This window comes from Martes martes, assembly GCF_963455335.1.
Source record: "Martes martes genome assembly, chromosome: 11".
NCBI classification, from domain to species: domain Eukaryota; kingdom Metazoa; phylum Chordata; class Mammalia; order Carnivora; family Mustelidae; genus Martes; species Martes martes.
In genome coordinates this window covers 24,799,270-24,816,701 of record NC_137899.1, presented here as the reverse complement: position 1 = coordinate 24,816,701, position 17,432 = coordinate 24,799,270, and the positions used below count along the sequence as shown (strand labels likewise).

General features: G+C 37.3%; 1 protein-coding gene across 2 annotated transcripts in view; it reads right to left on the bottom strand.

Moving 5' to 3' along the window:
• The window catches only part of RSBN1L (round spermatid basic protein 1 like), a 68,522-nt gene that overhangs the window by 50,450 nt on the left and 640 nt on the right, over positions 1 to 17,432 (bottom strand). The window lies entirely within an intron of this gene.

Here is a 17,432-nt window from a genome sequence, read left to right as displayed (position 1 = left end):
ATAACTCTGGCTTTGTAATTAGACATACTTAATTTCCAGCTGCTCCTGCCGCCAAGTGACACAAAACAAATTACTTATTAACTGTGTTGTGCCTCAGTATTCTCATCTGTCAAACACAGTAGCACTTATCTTTTAGATTTTTATGATTAAAGGCAACATATGCATTATTTCCAACACTGTGCCCAGTATATATCATAGGCACTTATCATTATCAAATAGAAATAGTAGAATCACATTAAGAAATCATCTAGGAAAACACACACAGAGTGACAAAACAGTATAGTTACAGTAGCCACAAAAACACAGAATCACTAAAAGGAAAACAAAAAATAAAGATATATGTAGCTACATGAAAGCCAAGCCAGGCATAACAAGAAATAGTGGTCTGGGCTCCCTCTCCTACTGTAATCAAAAAGCTCAGGTCAGGCTTATTTCACCGACCTACCACAAAAGATCTGCCTCCAAAACAGAAGTACAGTTAGTTTTTCTCCTCTCAAAATATTGTAAAAGCAAGACATAAAAGTACTGAGGCATTATACTCGGTATCTAGATCACAAACTTAAAACACTCTGGTCACTGAATTTTATACTACAGCTATTATATAAAATGTGATTCACACACAAACCGGGGCATTCTAGACCTCTAAAGTCAACATTATACAACTAGATTATTTAATTACAATTATACTCTATAATGCAAACAGTAAATCATACAGTTTTCAGTTAATGATAACAGCATATATGGGAACCACTACTCTTACTATATACTCTTAATTATGTTTTTCATATGACGAATTAAAGCTCTAAATTTTAGAAAGTTATATATTAATATCATTAAATAATGTCCCTCTAGGTATTTTATCTATTTTCAATTTAGAATGTACTCTAAAACAAATTTTATAAAACAAATATACCTATTGGGGCGCCTGGTGGCTCAGTGGGTTAAAGCCTCTGCCTTCAGCTCAGGTCATGATCCCAGGGTCCTGGGATCGAGCCCCGCAGAGGGCTCTCTGCTCAGCGGGGAGCCTGCTTCCTCCTCTCTCTCTCTGCCTGCCTCTCTGCCTACTTGTGATCTCTGTCTGTCAAATAAATAAATAAAATCTTAAAAAAAAAAAACAAATATACCTATTATATTATATACTACAAATTTTTATTTTAATTTATTTAAATTATTTTAATATATTACAACTTGTAATACATTACAAATATTAATGCCTTAATGTGTATACAGGGAAGAAATGATTCAGACTTCCAAAGCTAGGTTATAAGAAGCCTTGCTGTTTCCACTCAGGTATCTTGGAGTCCTAAGCTGCCATGTAAGAAATCCAACTATCCTGATGAGATTATGTGGAAAGGCCCCAAGATGACACAGACAGAGAGGGGCTCAGCTTAGCATCTAGTTATGAGGGATGAGAAAACACCCAAGTGAGTAAAGCCATCTTGGGACCTACTAAAAAAGACCAGCCACCAACTGACCACCGCTGAGCAACCCAAGTCAACCCCGCATGAAGCAAAATCACCTAGTCAATCCTGCTAGAATTTCTGACACATAAAATCATCAAATATAATAAAATGGTTGTATTTTAGGCCACCAAGTTTTAAGTTTGTTACACAGCAATAGATAATATATCCTTCACAAAGTCTTAGAGTCAATGAAGACATTGTTTGGGGTAAGTTATATATGTACAAAACTTGCACTGACTTCAGAACAGAATTTGTCTTATAAAACACACTGGTATTTTAAAATCAGAAGCGAAGGACTAGGATAAAGAGGCTTAGCAATATATAATGTCAGAACTATAATCAAACATCTCAAAATTATTTTCTTCCTTTAGCTTTTATGGCATTGCATCACTGTTTTCCTATCTAGTTTCATTAATGTTACACTTCAAATAATGCTCTCTACCTAGAATTCCTTCATTTTTTTTTTTGTTTCTTTAAAGATTTTATTTCTTTATCTGACAGAAAGATCACAAGTAGGCAGAGAGAGAGAGAGTAGGAAGCAGGCTCCCCGCTGAACAGAGGGACCAACGCGGGGCTCGATTCCAGTACCCTGGGATCACGACCAGAGCCGAAGGCAGAGGCTTTAACCCACTGAGCCACCCAGGCGCCCCTCCTTCATTTTTTTTTTTAAGACTTTATGTATTTATTTGACAGAGAGAGAGAGAGAGAGAGAGAAAGTATGCACAAATGGGGGAGTGGCAGGCAGAGGGTGAAGCAGGCTCCCCACTAAGTAAGGAGCCAGACAACCTGAGCTGAAGGCAAACACTAACCAACTGAGCCGCCCAGGGGTCCCAATTCCTTCATTTCTTTACTGAAATCCTACCATACTGTCCTTCAAAGGTTCTCTCAAACATCCCCTCCTCCCTCATGCACCCCTTCTCCCTTTCTTAATATCTGCCTACTCCCATTTCCACTGGTACCAATACTACTTTCCATCTGTCTTGTGGTGTTTAACTTATAGCATTAAATACCATAATTACTTTTTCTAGTATCCTGCTAGATTGCTTAAGGTTCTTTAAGGCATAAACTTTGTATTGTTGATTTTGCAATTTTTACTAAAACCTACCACAGCACCCAAGCACTAAAAATGTTTGTAAAGCTCAACAGTTATACTCTGCTAACAGAGACCTCAGATTTCAAAGACAAACAATGCTCGAAGTATCACAAAGAAATTATTTCCTGAATATAACAAAGTACCTTATTGTGATTCAATCTGTTCCTTGGGGCCCCTGGTTGGCTCAGTCAGTAGAGCATGTGATTCTCAATCTCAGGGTCATTAGTTCAAGCCCCACACTGGGAATAGAGGCTACTTAAAAAAAAAAAAAAAGAAAGAAAGAAAAGAAACCTGTTCCTGATTATGAAGAAATGAAAACCTTTCACTACTATATACTTACATACCCAATTATCAAGTATATGCAGAAAAAACAAAAGCTTTCTTATATACCCGTAACAATCTGGGAAAAAAAAAAAAAAACTCCCCAAAATGAAACAAAATACCAGAAGAAAACTCATAACCTATATTAAATATTGATAAATTTGGGACACCTGGGTGGCTCAGTGGGTTAAAGCCTCTGCCTTCGGCTCAGGTCATGATCCAGGGTCCTGGGGATCGAGCCCCCATCGGGCTCTCTGCTCAGCAGGTAGCCTGCTTCCCCCTAACCCCCACCTGCCTCTCTGCCTACTTGTGATCTCTGTCATATAAATAAATAAAATCTTAAAAAATAAAAAAATAAAGTTTTTAAAAATTATCAATAAATTTTATGAAGATATAAAAGAATATGAGAATAGGTAAAGCATACGTGTAGCTTTTAAGTATAAAGTAATCAATAAATTTAATGAAAACCCCTAGGTGATTGGAGTGGGAGTGGGGGCGGGGCAGGAGAGTGGACTTCACAAAATAATTTCAATTAAATCAACAAGGAAAAATAAGACTAAGGGAACTTTGATCCAAACCTCAAATACAAAAATTTTCAAAATGTACTACAGTCCTAAAGGTAAAAACCTAAAATTATAAAGTATCTAAAAGAAAACATAAGAGAAAACCTGTGTGACCCTGGGTTAGGCAAAGCTCTCTCAGTTAAGACACAAAAAGCAGGAACCATAAAAGAAATTTTGAAGTGGACTTCACCAAAATTAAATTTTTCTGCTACGAGGAAGTGTGAAGGACAGTATTAAGGGAATGCAAAGCCACAGAATGGGAGACTACATTTGTTAAATATGTATCCGATAAAGAACTTGTACACAGAATATGCAAAGAATGATTGCAATTTAAAAATTAAAATAACACATAATCTGAACAGACACTTCACCAAAGAAGAGACAGGAATGGAAAATAAGCACATAAAATGATGCTCAACAGCAGAAGTCATCAGGGAACTGATTAAAAATTAAAACCATAAGGAAATACTACTACATATCCACTAAGATGATGAAGATTTAGTAGACAATAACAATATCAAGGGCTAGCGGGAACAAAAAAAGTACAGCCACTTTAGAAAAGTATAGAAATTTCTTAGGAAGTTAAATATAAACTTAACCATACAACCCAGTGATTCCACTTCTGGATATGTGCTCTAGAGAATGAAAGCATGTGTCCACCACAAGATTTATCTGTGAATGACTATCGCAGGCTTATTCATAACCATCAAAAACCAGAAACAATCCAAATGTCATCAACTGGAGAATGAAAAAACAAATTGTAATATCTCTATGCAATGAATTACTACTGAGAAATAAAAGGAATAAACTGATTAATGCAACAATACTGACTAATCTTCAAAGCAATATACTAAGTGAAAGAAGCCAAACATAAAAAAGACAGATTAAGATTCAATTTATATGACATTCTGGAAAAGGCAAAACTATTGGGACAAAAGACAAATCACCCCCAGGATTGGAGGTAAGAGCAACAAGTGGCAAAAGGGAACATTGTGAACTAAGAGAAAATATCATGACCGTGCTGGTGGCTACAATGTACACTTATTAAAACTCACTGAACTCAGGGCACCTAGGGGGCTCAGTGGGTCAAGCCTTTGCATTCAGCTCCCGTCATGATCTCAGGGTCCTGGGATGGAGTCCCCCATCGCAGCGGGATTTCTGCTCAGCAGGGAGCCTGCTTCCCCTCTCTGTCTGCCTCTCTGCCTACTAGTGATCTCTGTCTGTCAAATAAATAAATAAAATCTTAAAAAAACAAAAAAACTCACTGAACCATATACCTTAAACGGAAAAATTTTATCTTACGTAAATTATACCTCAATAAGCCTAGTATTTTAAAAAGCCAAGAAAATTCTGAAAAAGCATATGGAAGCAGGGGGGCCTTGCCCTATAGATACCAAATCTACTCTAAAGATACAGTAAAGATGAGAGTGTTACTTGAGCAGAAATGAACTGGTAAATGTAAGAACTGGGAAGCTAAAAACAGACCCAAGGGGGCACCTGGTGCTCAGTCAGTCTCCAGGTTGTGATTTCCAGTCCTACAAAGGGTGCAGAGATTACTTAAAAATAAAAAAATATTTAAATAAATAACTAGATAAATAAATAATTTAGAAAATAATAATAGATCCAAGCACACGTGATTTTAGTATAGGATAAAAACTGGCATTCTACATCAGAGTGCAAAGAATGAACTATTCAATAAATGATGTTAAAATGGTATTAAAAACTATCTGATTGTTGGAACAAAATTAACCTTAATTTCTATCTAATTTTATGTCTAAATAAATTACAATTCCATTTATAATGCCCTTATGGGTTTTGTAAATATATGCAGATTAAAAGCAAAATTTCCTCTTTGCATAATGTAGTAATAAACTTCATTTTTTTGAGATTGGAGTGTACAAAATGGCAATTCTGATAATTCAGGGTGAGTCAAACACAATACAATTATTATTATCCACACAGTGACTTTCCTTCCTAGTTCTCATGCCATTAATATCTACCTCTTGTGTTCACCTGACAATTTAACCATTGTCTGTGAGCTGCTGATCAACTTCTCATCCCATTATCACTTTTCTGCTGTTCTTACTTTGAAATACCTGCCAAAATTTTCTGAATAACAACCAGATATCTCTTCACAGCAGGCAGAAAGGGCTGAAATGCAGTGTAACTTGTTCATTTCCCAAACAGTTATTGACTACCCAGAGGACCCTGACCTGAAACAAGATAACCACAGCCCCCAGATTTCACAGGCTGTGTGTCTAGTGAAGAGGACAACTAAGACGTGATTAAAATGAAGTGAATAAAGTCAGGATGGAAGTAGTGCAAGGTGACATGGGAAGAGACAGCAAGGGGACCTAACCTCATCTAGGAAATAGCAAAGGCCTCCCTTTCAAGTGGAGTTCTAAAATATGAGTAGACATTAGCTAAGTGCAGTAGAAATGTGGGACTAGGGATAATGGGTAGACAAAGTTCCAGGCAGCAAGGAGCACCGAGGAGAAGCTAAAGAGCTAAACAAGAGCCTTGGAGGACATTTTTAGGAATTTAAACGTCATCTCATAAAGAGAAAAGTGATATAATCAAATATGTGATCAGATCTCTAGCTATCATTAGGCTGTAGCATGAAAAATGAAATGAAAGATCATGGATCTGAAGTAGGGAGCCCAATAAGGAGGCAGTTATACAATAATTTAGGCTAGAAATAATGGTAATTTGAACTAAGTAAGACTAGTGGAAAGGACAGGGAAAGGAGACAGATATAAAAGATGGTGACTAGAACTAACAAGATTTGGCTACAGGTTGGATGAAGGTAAAGTGTAGAATCTAGTTTTCAAGCACTGAGATAAGGAACATACACAGCAAGACAAATCTGAGTAACGAAGGCTGAGTTTTGAACATGTTAATTTTACAGTTCTGTGAAACATCTAATAGTGACTATGTCAAAGAGGCAGCTGAATATAAGGATCTAAAACTCTAAACTAAGCTAAGATTTGGCAAGGGCTAATGAGAGACACTACAAAACCAACAGGGTGATTAGCAAAGCCAGAGAGAAGAGTACTGTAAAAAGGTCCCAAACTGAACTAAAGGCTGAAGTAGTAGCAGGAGAGATAAGGACAATGATGAGGGAGGCCAGGAGAGGGAGGACAAATGGAAGGTAAATTGCTAAATTGTTAGGCCAGAGTAAAGGTTAAGGAACCATGCATAATCTCGATTTTTTTGAGACCTTTAAAAGGCTGTTAACAGCTGGCTACCTAAGAGAGGATCTGAGGTTATTTGCTCCCCACAGAAAAAGCAATATTTGTTGCCTGCCACTATGAAACTTTTTTTTTTTTTAAGATTTTATTTATTTGACAGACAGAGATCACAAGGAGGCAGAGAGGCAGGCAGAGAGAGAAGAGGAAACAGGCTCCCTGCTGAGCAGAGAGCCCGATGCGGGGCTCGATCCCAGAACCCTGGGATCAATGACCTGAGCTGAAGGCAGAGGCTTAACCCACTAGGCCACCCAGGGGCCCCTACTATAAGACTTTTAAAAGGTCCCCTCCACATATGCAATACTGAAGCATACACACACTAACAGAATCTCCTATACACAGAACAACATTTTAACACTTTATACGTTGACTCACCACTAATTTGAGCTCCATCTGATAACAGAACTCTTAACATAAAGGTACTTGCCTGTATCTTAAACTCATATCCGTCTTTTCAACTAGTTCTCCTGCAGACCCACCACCATTTTATTCCCTCCATCTGAGACTATAAAATTAAATATAAAAATCCCTCCCTTCTTGCTACATATTTGATAATCATGAAGCTCTATCATACATTCCCTCTCAAAATCTTTTCCATGTCCAGGAGTACCAATCATTTTACCACTAAAATCACTCCATTTTATTACTACGTAGTCTCCAATATCCCTGTCTCAAATTTTTCTCTCAGCCAATTCATCCTACACAATGCTAACAAATTAGTATTCCTAAAATACCAATTTGAATAAATTACTCTATTAAAAAAAACAAAAAACTATGCCTTGCTGTTGCCCACAGAATGAAGTCCAAACTCCCTATCCTAGCAAATAGCAGGCATATTGTGGCAAACTTTCAACTGGCATGAGGTGCTATTTCCCAAGTTTGTACAAGATCACCAATACCAGCTGAATGGTTCTAGTCACAGACCACGGAACATGGCAATGTACACTCCTATCTCTACGATCTTGCTCACACCATTCCCCCTAACAAGCCCGTCTCCATCATCTCCACTTACCTAAGTCCTACTCTTCCTCCAAAGTCTGGTTCGTTTATTTGGCAAACTAGCTCATAATGTAAGGTACAATTCTGGATGAAGGAGATTTAAAAACATTAACACAGTTTGCACAATAGTTTAGAGCTGGAGCTCTTAAGTCAAACTACATAATGATCTAAAACTTAGACTGACTACGTACTTAATATCCTTGGGCAAGTTACTTAAATTTTCTGAGCTTCCATTCAGTACTTACAAGAGGCTAATATCTAACTAAACTTTAAAGAAGATGTAAAAATTAAATAAAAATACATACAAAGTGCTGAGTACAGTTCTATAAGTGTCAATTACTGCTATTGTTGTTATTATTATTGCTGTTTCTGTCCTCAAGAAACATAAATTCTAGCTCAAGTTGTACTCACTACATCAACTTTTGGCCCAACTCAAAAAAGCCTGACAGAATTTACTAATCCTGATATTTTCATCATCCTCAAAGGAGAAAAATGAAAACTGGTGATTACTTACTCCTTTAAGGTATAAAATTCATCAGTCATTCAGCCAGAAAATGAATGCCCTGGGACATCAGCTTTTCAGAACATGGTTCCACATGTCAAACCACTGAAAGTGGTTCTGAATTAAATAATATCTAAAGAAAATGTATACCCTTTCTATAAAAAAACTAACAAGAGTAGGTACTTAAATTTCTAGTGCAAATAGAACAGATAGAATTAATTTCTTAATAAAAAGTATTTTTTTCTTCAAGTCAATTACTGAGTACATGGCAAAGATTATAAAATGATGACTAAAATGATGCGTGCTCTAAAGGAATTCATATAATCTACTTAAATGGGAATTCGTATAGGTATATAGTTAATTTATATTAGTCAACAGAGAACATTATGAAATAGATTATAATTTTGAAATATATATAGTATTTAACATACTATACTAATATATATTCACTATATTCAAAAAAACTGGCAGGACTTATTTTGGGCCCATGTTACTAGTATTATAACCGATAACTATTATAACTGGACTACTACACTCAATCTTTAACAAAAAGCATTCTGCAAGTAGCTTTCCAAAATTCAAACTGTGATGAATTAAGAATACAAGAAAAGTGTTTACCGTAAGATTCTAATCATACCAATGAACGTATTTACTCTGGTACCCAAAATCAAAATAGACTGCCAAATTTTAATCTAAAAACAAGAGTAACAAATTATTTTGAATTCTCCATTCCCAAATCTAATTCCTTTTTTATTTAGAAATAGTTTGGCATCATTCTTTAAGCATGAAAAGAATGGGTGACTCAGGCAAAAATCATTAATTGATACTGAAGCCATCAGGTAAAAAATTGCTAGGAAATTGGATATTCACAAATCATCAACATGCATATTACAAACTAAATGTAAACAGAAAAATGAATTAGTGTAATGGGGATTATGGTCACCTCGACCAATTTACTAATGGCACAATCTTAATACTATATGCCTCCCAAGGGGATGCAATATGAAGTACACCTATGAAATATTCTTACCAAAACTATTTAATCTGGATTAATCAGGCTTGATCTTGATACCTAATTTCTAGTTATAATAAATACAAAGACTCAAGCTAAATACCACAACACTGATGTAGAAATTACTTAAAAATAAAATCTTTGGGGCGCCTGGGTGGCTCAGTGGGTTAAGCCTCTGTCTTCGGCTCCGGTCATGATCCCGGCATCCTGGGATCGAGCCCCACATCGGGCTCTCTGCTCAGCGGGGAGCCTGCTTCCTCCTCTCTCTCTGCCTGCCTCTCTGCCTACTTGTGATCTGTCTGTCAAATAAGTAAATAAAAAATTTAAAAAAAAAAATTTAAAAAAAAAAATAAAATAAAATCTTTAAGGGTACCCTGGGTGGCTCAATGGTTTAAGCAGCTGCCTCAGGCTCAGGTAAGCATCTCAAGGTCCTGGGATCCAGTCCCTTTGTCGTGCTTCCTGCTCAGTGGGGAGTCTACTTATCTCTACCCCTCTCCCTCTGCCCTTCCCACTGCTCAAGCTCGCTCTCTCACACACTCTCTCACAAATAAATAAAACCTTTACGAGAAATAAAATAAAAAACAAATAAAATCTTTAAAAAATAAATACCATGATAAAATAAATGTTTAGAAATTGTGAGTATTAAAAAAACCTACAAGATAAGAAGGTATGTTGAACTAGTACCTTCCAAAAGTCAATGTCATATAAAGGAAAAAGTGAGCAGGACAGTTCCAGATTAAAAACAGAGGTAAAGGGGCGCCTGGGTGGCTCAGTGGGTTAAATCCTCTGCCTTCGGCTCAGGTATGATCCCAGGGTCCTGGGATGAGCCCTGCATCGGGCTCTCTGCTCAGCAGGGAGCCTGCTTCCTCCTCCCTCTCTGCCTGCCTCTGCCTACTTGTGATCTCTGTCAAATAAATAAATAAAAAATCTTAAAAAAAAAATAAATAAATTATATTAAAAAAACAGAGGTAAAAAGAAAAAAAGAAGAAAAAAGAAAGTATCACTCAAGTAAATGGTATTATAAAAATAGCTAACTAAATAAACATGTAGTGTGTTTGGGATACAACGGGGGAAACTGGGGGTTATTGGAAGACTAAACACGCACTGGTTATACAATTATTTTCTTAAATGTTTTAAAGTTAATGTAATTATGTGGTTACTTTTAGAAAATGAAGGCTGAAATATTTAAGAATGAAGTATCATGGGACACCTGGGTGGCTCAGTCGTTAAGCATCTGCCTTCGGCTCAGGTCATGATCCCGGAGTCCCGGGATCGAGCCCCACATTGGGCTCCCTGCTCAGTGGGGATCCTGCTTCTCCCTCTTCCTCTCCCACTGCCTGCTACTCACTCTGCTCATGCTCTTTCTCTCTCTCTCAAATAAATAAATAAAATTAAATTAAAAAAAGAATGAAGTATCATGATGTCTATAGTTTACTTTTAAATGACTCATTGTATCTCTCTCTGCCTCTGCCTCTGCCTCTGTCTCTTATGAATTAAAAAAAACGGTTGGGGGGTACCTGGGTGCCTCAGTCAGTTAAGCGTCTGCCTTCAGCTCAGGTCATGATCCCAGGGTCCCGGGATCAAATTCTGCTTCCGCCTTCTGCTTCACAGGGAGCCTGCTTCTCCCTCTGCCTCTCTGTTTCTCATGAATTTAAGAAAAAAAGAATCTTTCAAATGATTCACTGCATATATAACATAAAATATTAACAGCTGTTGAATCTAGGAGGAAATATATATAAGATCATTGTATTATTCTTTCAGCTTTTCTTTTTTCTTAAAATTTTTTATAATTAAAAGTTAGGGAAAAAGAAATAACTTGGAAAAAGTTTTAAAGTTCATCTTCTCTTTCTTCTTCCTGTTTATCACAGCCTAAAGGGAAAAAATTAAGTTAACTGTAGCATTGTGTAGTTAGGCTCACACTCTTCCAGCGATGGGGCTGATCCAAATTCTTTACACATTAGCTATGCAATTCTGAGTGAGCTAAGAAAAACTCAGAGTTTTAATCTAAAAATATTGAGATAATACCATGGCTTATGACAAGCACTCAATAAATGCCTTTTTTTTTCTCCCACCAAATCCCCAAATTTTATTTCCTAAGCTGTCATGGCTGACCGCACCCTGACTTCACAAGTACCTGCTCCAAATAAATGTTACTGAGAGTTTTTTGTCTGCGTACTCAGATTTACTTTTCTGATACTAAATAGTTAACCCAACACTTGCGCACAGCTGGTGGCAATGTAAAATGGTGCAACTGCTATAGAAAACAGTTAGGGAAAACAGTATGGCAGTTCCTTAAATTAAATGATTACCATATGATCCAGCAGTTCTATTTCAGGGCATATATCCAAAAGAACTGAAAGCAGGGACTCAAATAGATATCTGTTCACCCATGTTCACAGCAGCATTATTCACAACAGCCAAAAGGTAGAAGAATCCGAGTGTACATCAAGGGATGAATGTACAAACAAAATGTGGTATACATATAATGGAACATTATTCAGCCTTAAAAAGGAAATTCTGACACATGCTGCAACATGAGAGAGAGTGGGAGAGTGAATGTGTATACGTGTGTGGGGGAGGGGTGGGGGTTGATTCTGCCCTCTTGCCTCTTTCAGTACCTCCAATTTCTAAGCCCCTCTAGGGGTACTGCAGAGTAAATAGGATTTTTTGAAACTATCTCTGTATGGACTTACACTAACCTTCTATTATGCTCGCTCCCCCCACCCCGTCTCCGTTCACTCACCCCGACAGAAATGAGGTATGATTTCCAGCAAAACTGAATCAGAATGGCTCCAAGCTCAGGTGCATCCCACACAGAAAAAGCAAGAAGTGAAATGCTGATTGGAAACAGGAACACTAAGTGAAAATTTAGAAACTGAATAGTGAAATTTATAGCTTCCTTCCTCCACCAAGCACTAGAGCCCCACCATCTCAACTCATTACCTCTGCAAATCCCTTCCTCTCCATTATTCCAGTTATATAGACACACAGAAAAATGAAGGATCTTTATCTGAAGAAACTGAAAACCCTCTCAACCCACTACCCAGAGAAAAGAAGTAAAGATAAAATATGGGAGGGGCAACCAGCTGCCTCAGTCAGTACAACATGTGATTCTTGGTCTTGGAGTTGTAAGTTTGAACACCACATTGGGTGCAGAGATTACTTAAAAATAAAATCTTTAAAAAAAAAAAAAAAAGGTAAAACATCAGAGTTTATTAGTCACTAAGCCATGCTCATGCATGCCCAGTGAGCTTTCAGTCCAGCTTTGAACATTCCTTGAATATGAAGGAACTGCGAAGGATCACAGAGGTCTGAAGAAAGCCTCCAACAAGACCAAAATCAACAACAACAAAAGTTTTAGAGGAACCAAAACCATGCAAGAAATGAAGAAACTATAATTAATATCCTTGAAGAGATAACAGAAGATGCTGCACCCATGAAAAAAGTACAAGATGTTACAATACAGGAACAAAAAACAAAAGTTCATAAAACACTGTTTTAAAAGAGAGCTAAAGGGGCGCCTGGGTGGCTCAGTGGGTTAAAGCCTCTGCCTTCGGCTCAGGTCCTCATCCCAGGGTCCTGGGATCGAGCCCCGCTTTCTCCTCTCTCTCTGCCTGCCTCTCTGCCTACTTGTGATCTCTGTCTGTCAAATAAATAAATAAAATCTTTAATAAAATAAAATAAAAGAGAGCTAAAATTTAAAAACTCAGAAAAGGGTTGAAATCTCCCAGATTGTGGAAAAAAGACAACTTTTGGAGATCAAATTTCTCAACATCAATACTGGAAGCCAGGCAATATGGGAACACCTCCAAACTTTTGAGGGAAAATGACTTCCAATATAGAAATCTCTCAACAGCCCAACAGTCTAGCATGAGCGTAAAAATAAATTTAAAAAAACTGTTTTTCCAATCAATACACACTATCACAGTAATAATTGGGGAAACCAAAATGAAAGAATAAACCAAAAGAAGGCATAGGGTCCAGAAAAAAAGAAGTCAGCAAAAGTGAAAGAAACTCCCAGAATGTCAGCTAAGGGAAGTCCCAAGATGACAGCTTTGCAGCAGGCCTAAAGAGAAAACAATCCAGACTAAAGCAGGAAGAAAGACAACTACAGAAGAGATGACTACAGGAACAAATAGAACTGATAAGTTTATCTGACAGATTTGACCATGTGGAAAATTGTACTGAGAAGCATTTTATGCAGCTGCTGGAGGGTATAGAAAAGACTTTGCCAGACAAAACTAAGCAAATGAAAAAAGGAGGCATGAACAACAAAGGTTATACAAGAAAATGAAATCATAGTACTATTTCAGCAGTGACAAATATATGATCATAATGACGAAATCTCTGAGTATGAATTTTTTTTTTAAAGATTTTTATTATTTATTTTACTTGACAGATAGAGATCACAACTAGGCAGAGAGGCAGGCAGAGAAAGAGAGAGGAGGAAGCAGGCTCCCCGCGGAGCAGAGAGCCTGATGCGGGGCTTGATCCCAGGATCCTGGGATCATGACCTGAGCCAAAGGCAGAGGCTTTAACCCACTGAGCCACCCAGGCGCCCCTCTGAGTACGAATTTAACCTAAAATTGTGGAATTAACATTAGAAAGAGAGGGAAAAGTCTGGTTTGAAAAGTCTTCCAACAGCTATCCCTTTAAATCACTGACATTTACATACCTTAAATTATTCACTTCTAACAGGCTCTTAACTATAGAGAACAAACCAAAGGCTCCCGGTGGGTGGGGGATGGGTTAAATAGGTGATGGGGTTTAAGGAGTGCAGTTTTGATGAGCATCTGGTGATAGATGGAACTGTTGAATCACTGTATGGTACAGTACATCTGAAACGAATATAACACCGTATACTAACTAGAATTAAAATAGAAACAAAAATAATTATTATTCAATTCTAAAAAAAGTCTCTATTTTCATTACAGTTAAATTCTGTAACTACACTTCCAAGGCAAACATTCTGTGAAATGCCCTGGTTTTATCTTGGGATACTTCACAGGATCACCCTAAAGAAAAAAATAAGTTAATAAATGCAAAGCAAAAGCACTAACAAAAATAAGAAGATCTTAAAAAAAAAAAAAAAATCTATACAAGTTTTATTGGTTACTGCAATCCTTATGGCACTTTGTTATCTAATAATGTTTGTTCTGCTGTTTGCCATAACATAATTCTAAATGTCAAACACCTTCAGTACATGTCCACTCTTACCTTCCACATTTACCAATTCAAAAATTTATTCAATCTTACAGGAAAATTGGCTGTGAACTCTTAAGTAGATTACCTCTCTAACCACCAAATCTGGTTATTTTCTCGTTTTAAAATCTAAAAAGTTTTACACATTTTCTTTTTATAAAAAATAAATTTAATTAAAAAATTAAAAAAATAAAAATAAAAAAATAAATCTAACTTTTACATGATGACTCAGACTATCATGGAAGTCAGCTACTGCACTATATGACTAGATGACCTCACAGGTTTTTGGTGTGTAAGGCACCAACTCTTATGCTAAAAGGGCTTAGACTGCTACCCTTTTGTAATTCTGTTATCACTCTTAACTTTCAGATCTGTCAATGATCCTTACTCTATCTGGACTGATCCACTTTTTCATTTATTATGAGGCTAAAAAACAAATCATCATGTTTCTGACTCAAATAACATTTACTAAATGGCCTGCCAACCCTTTTCATACATGGTTTCATTTACTACAAGTAATTCCTGTTAGGATAGTAGCCAATGTAAAAATTTAGGCAGTTCTCACTAAAGACAAAAAAAAAAAAAAAAATCCAAAAAACAAACAAAAAAACATCCTACTACCATACAGGAACTCAACTGGGTAATGGAATTTGGAGCTTGATTTTTTGGATGTCTGTTTGCCTTTTGAGGAAAGGATCTATTTTCTTTGCTTAGGTGTCTTTATAGCTCACTTCCTGTTCTGATTCAGCTTGTTCAATCAGCCAGGGATGGGATAACTTCAATCACTCTGTGCTATCCATGAAGTAAATATCGAACTTCGAGCAACATTAGAAAGAGTTATATATTTAAAACAAAAGACATCCACTGCTTAAGATTTTTTTTTTTTTTAAGTTAAGGCTAAGCCCAGGGTGGGGCTCGAACTCACTGACCCGATATCAAGAGCTGCATGCTCCAGTGACTGAGGCAGCCAGATGCCCTAACCACTCACTAAGATTCTTACATAAAGCCCAGAGAAACAGATTGTATTACAAATTAGAATTTCCCTATTTGTAATTGCTTATATTGAATTAATGTATATAATTTTCTATTTTAATAACATTGTTGCTGAAGAATTTTCTTAAATGATTAAAACAGAACCTCAATTTAGTTAAACCTGAACTTTAGGAGGAGAATACTTGTTAAGATTTTCACCATTATCATTAAGACAATGAAAAAATCCTTCTCTTTGATTTTTAGTTTTTCTTCAGTAAAACAGAAGCATTTCTCTCAAAAAAATGAAAATCTTACAATGGTGTTTGTATCTAGTCATTACCCAAAAAAACCCTACAGAGGTCGTGGAAAAACACGTTCCCCACATCCTAACGTAGAAGCTATCACTCCTCATATTAAGGCTTCGTAAGATAAGCTGCAGCCTTCGAAAGAAGGATTCTAAATGAAATTTTAAAAACTGGAGAAATCTCTCTTGAACAGCCATTTCACATTAAGGGCCATCTTTATGCTCTACGTTTTAAGTTAGACTTGTGAAAGAATGCTTATTTCTTTTCAGCCATTCCAGTACCCTGACAATGTTACACCCCACATTCACTTCCTCATTCAAAGAACTTAGAAGAACAAATACACTGTTTACACATCACAAATAAGACTAATACCAAGCTGCAAACGCAGAGACTTTAAGGCACTTTTAACTTTTAAAGGTGAGCATTATGACAAAATAGCTTTAAAATAACTAACCACCTAAAATTCCAGACTAAAAGTAGAGTAAGTTTCATCCTCAAAACCACTTTCCTAGAAGCAAAACTCTAAAACTGAGAGAACTTAACCCTGTGCCAGAGTACCTGGTGGCTATGCTTAGTTGTCCAAGCTTTTCTACCGGCAAACCAGCAGGGAAGAAGTAACCCTGCTAACTATATACTCCTGTGCAGCATTTTAAAAAATTGTAAAAACAGCCATTCTAATTCAAACATAGAGAGAATTATTCACGATTTAAGCTGCAGTTAGAACAACAATATTAAAACTCCTTGACATGTCATTTTTCCTCAAAAACAAAAATACTCTCATAATACATTCTCAGTGTATATTTATATTAAAGGTCATCACGTACTTTAGGCTTTTGATCACATCAATATCTAATTTTCAACCACTCTCCATGTTGTACCACCGTCAGATCACCGTGTATCAATAACTAAATAAGTAGGACGATCTATTTTAAATACTTTCTGCAAATTATACAGCTAGCCTACAGTTTAAAAGAGAACTGCCTAGCCCTGTCTGAAAAGGACGCTTATGAATTTGCCATTTTCTGATGCTAAAACGTTTTGCAGTCACTTGATCTGGCCAAAAAACGTCAACGCTCCTGATTTTATAATTTGCTGCAGGAAAAAAGAATATGGCTGAAAATTCTTTCTGAAGGGTGGTGGTATTCCAAACAGGACCACTCAAAACACTTGAGAATACGAAACGGTGCGGAGGCTGCAGGACGGGTACCTTATGAAACAGCACACTTCGGGCCCTGCACTCTACCTCATTTCCCTAATAGGGATGAAAGCTCAGGCCTCTGGTAGCTTCCAGCTGACGCCAATGCTCTCCACACCCCTTTTTTTGACAGGATTTTCTGGCGTTGGAGCCTGTGTCACAAATACGAATTCTGTGATCACCTCTAAACCGTCTAATAATGAATCAAGCATCTTTTAGAAGACCAAACCCTTGGCGATCCCATTCCCTCCCATCTCCCTCCGAAGCCCAGCACACCTAGGCGGGTATTCTAGACCAAATTCTATAAATCTTGCAGCACATTAACTGGGAGACAGAAACAATACAAAAAATAAGAGTTTCGGCCATTCCCCTCGCTGTAACCGAAATTACAGGCTCCATTTCCTGTCCCCAAGGGGACTGCAAAATCGCCTGCTGAGAACGGGACGCCTCCCGCCCCCTCCAGGCTGGCGCCCGCGGCCCCCGCGCTCCCCCTGCCCGGGCCCCGCGGGTGCGAGGAGGTGGCGGGGACCCGGGGCGCCCTCCCCTCCCCCTCCCAG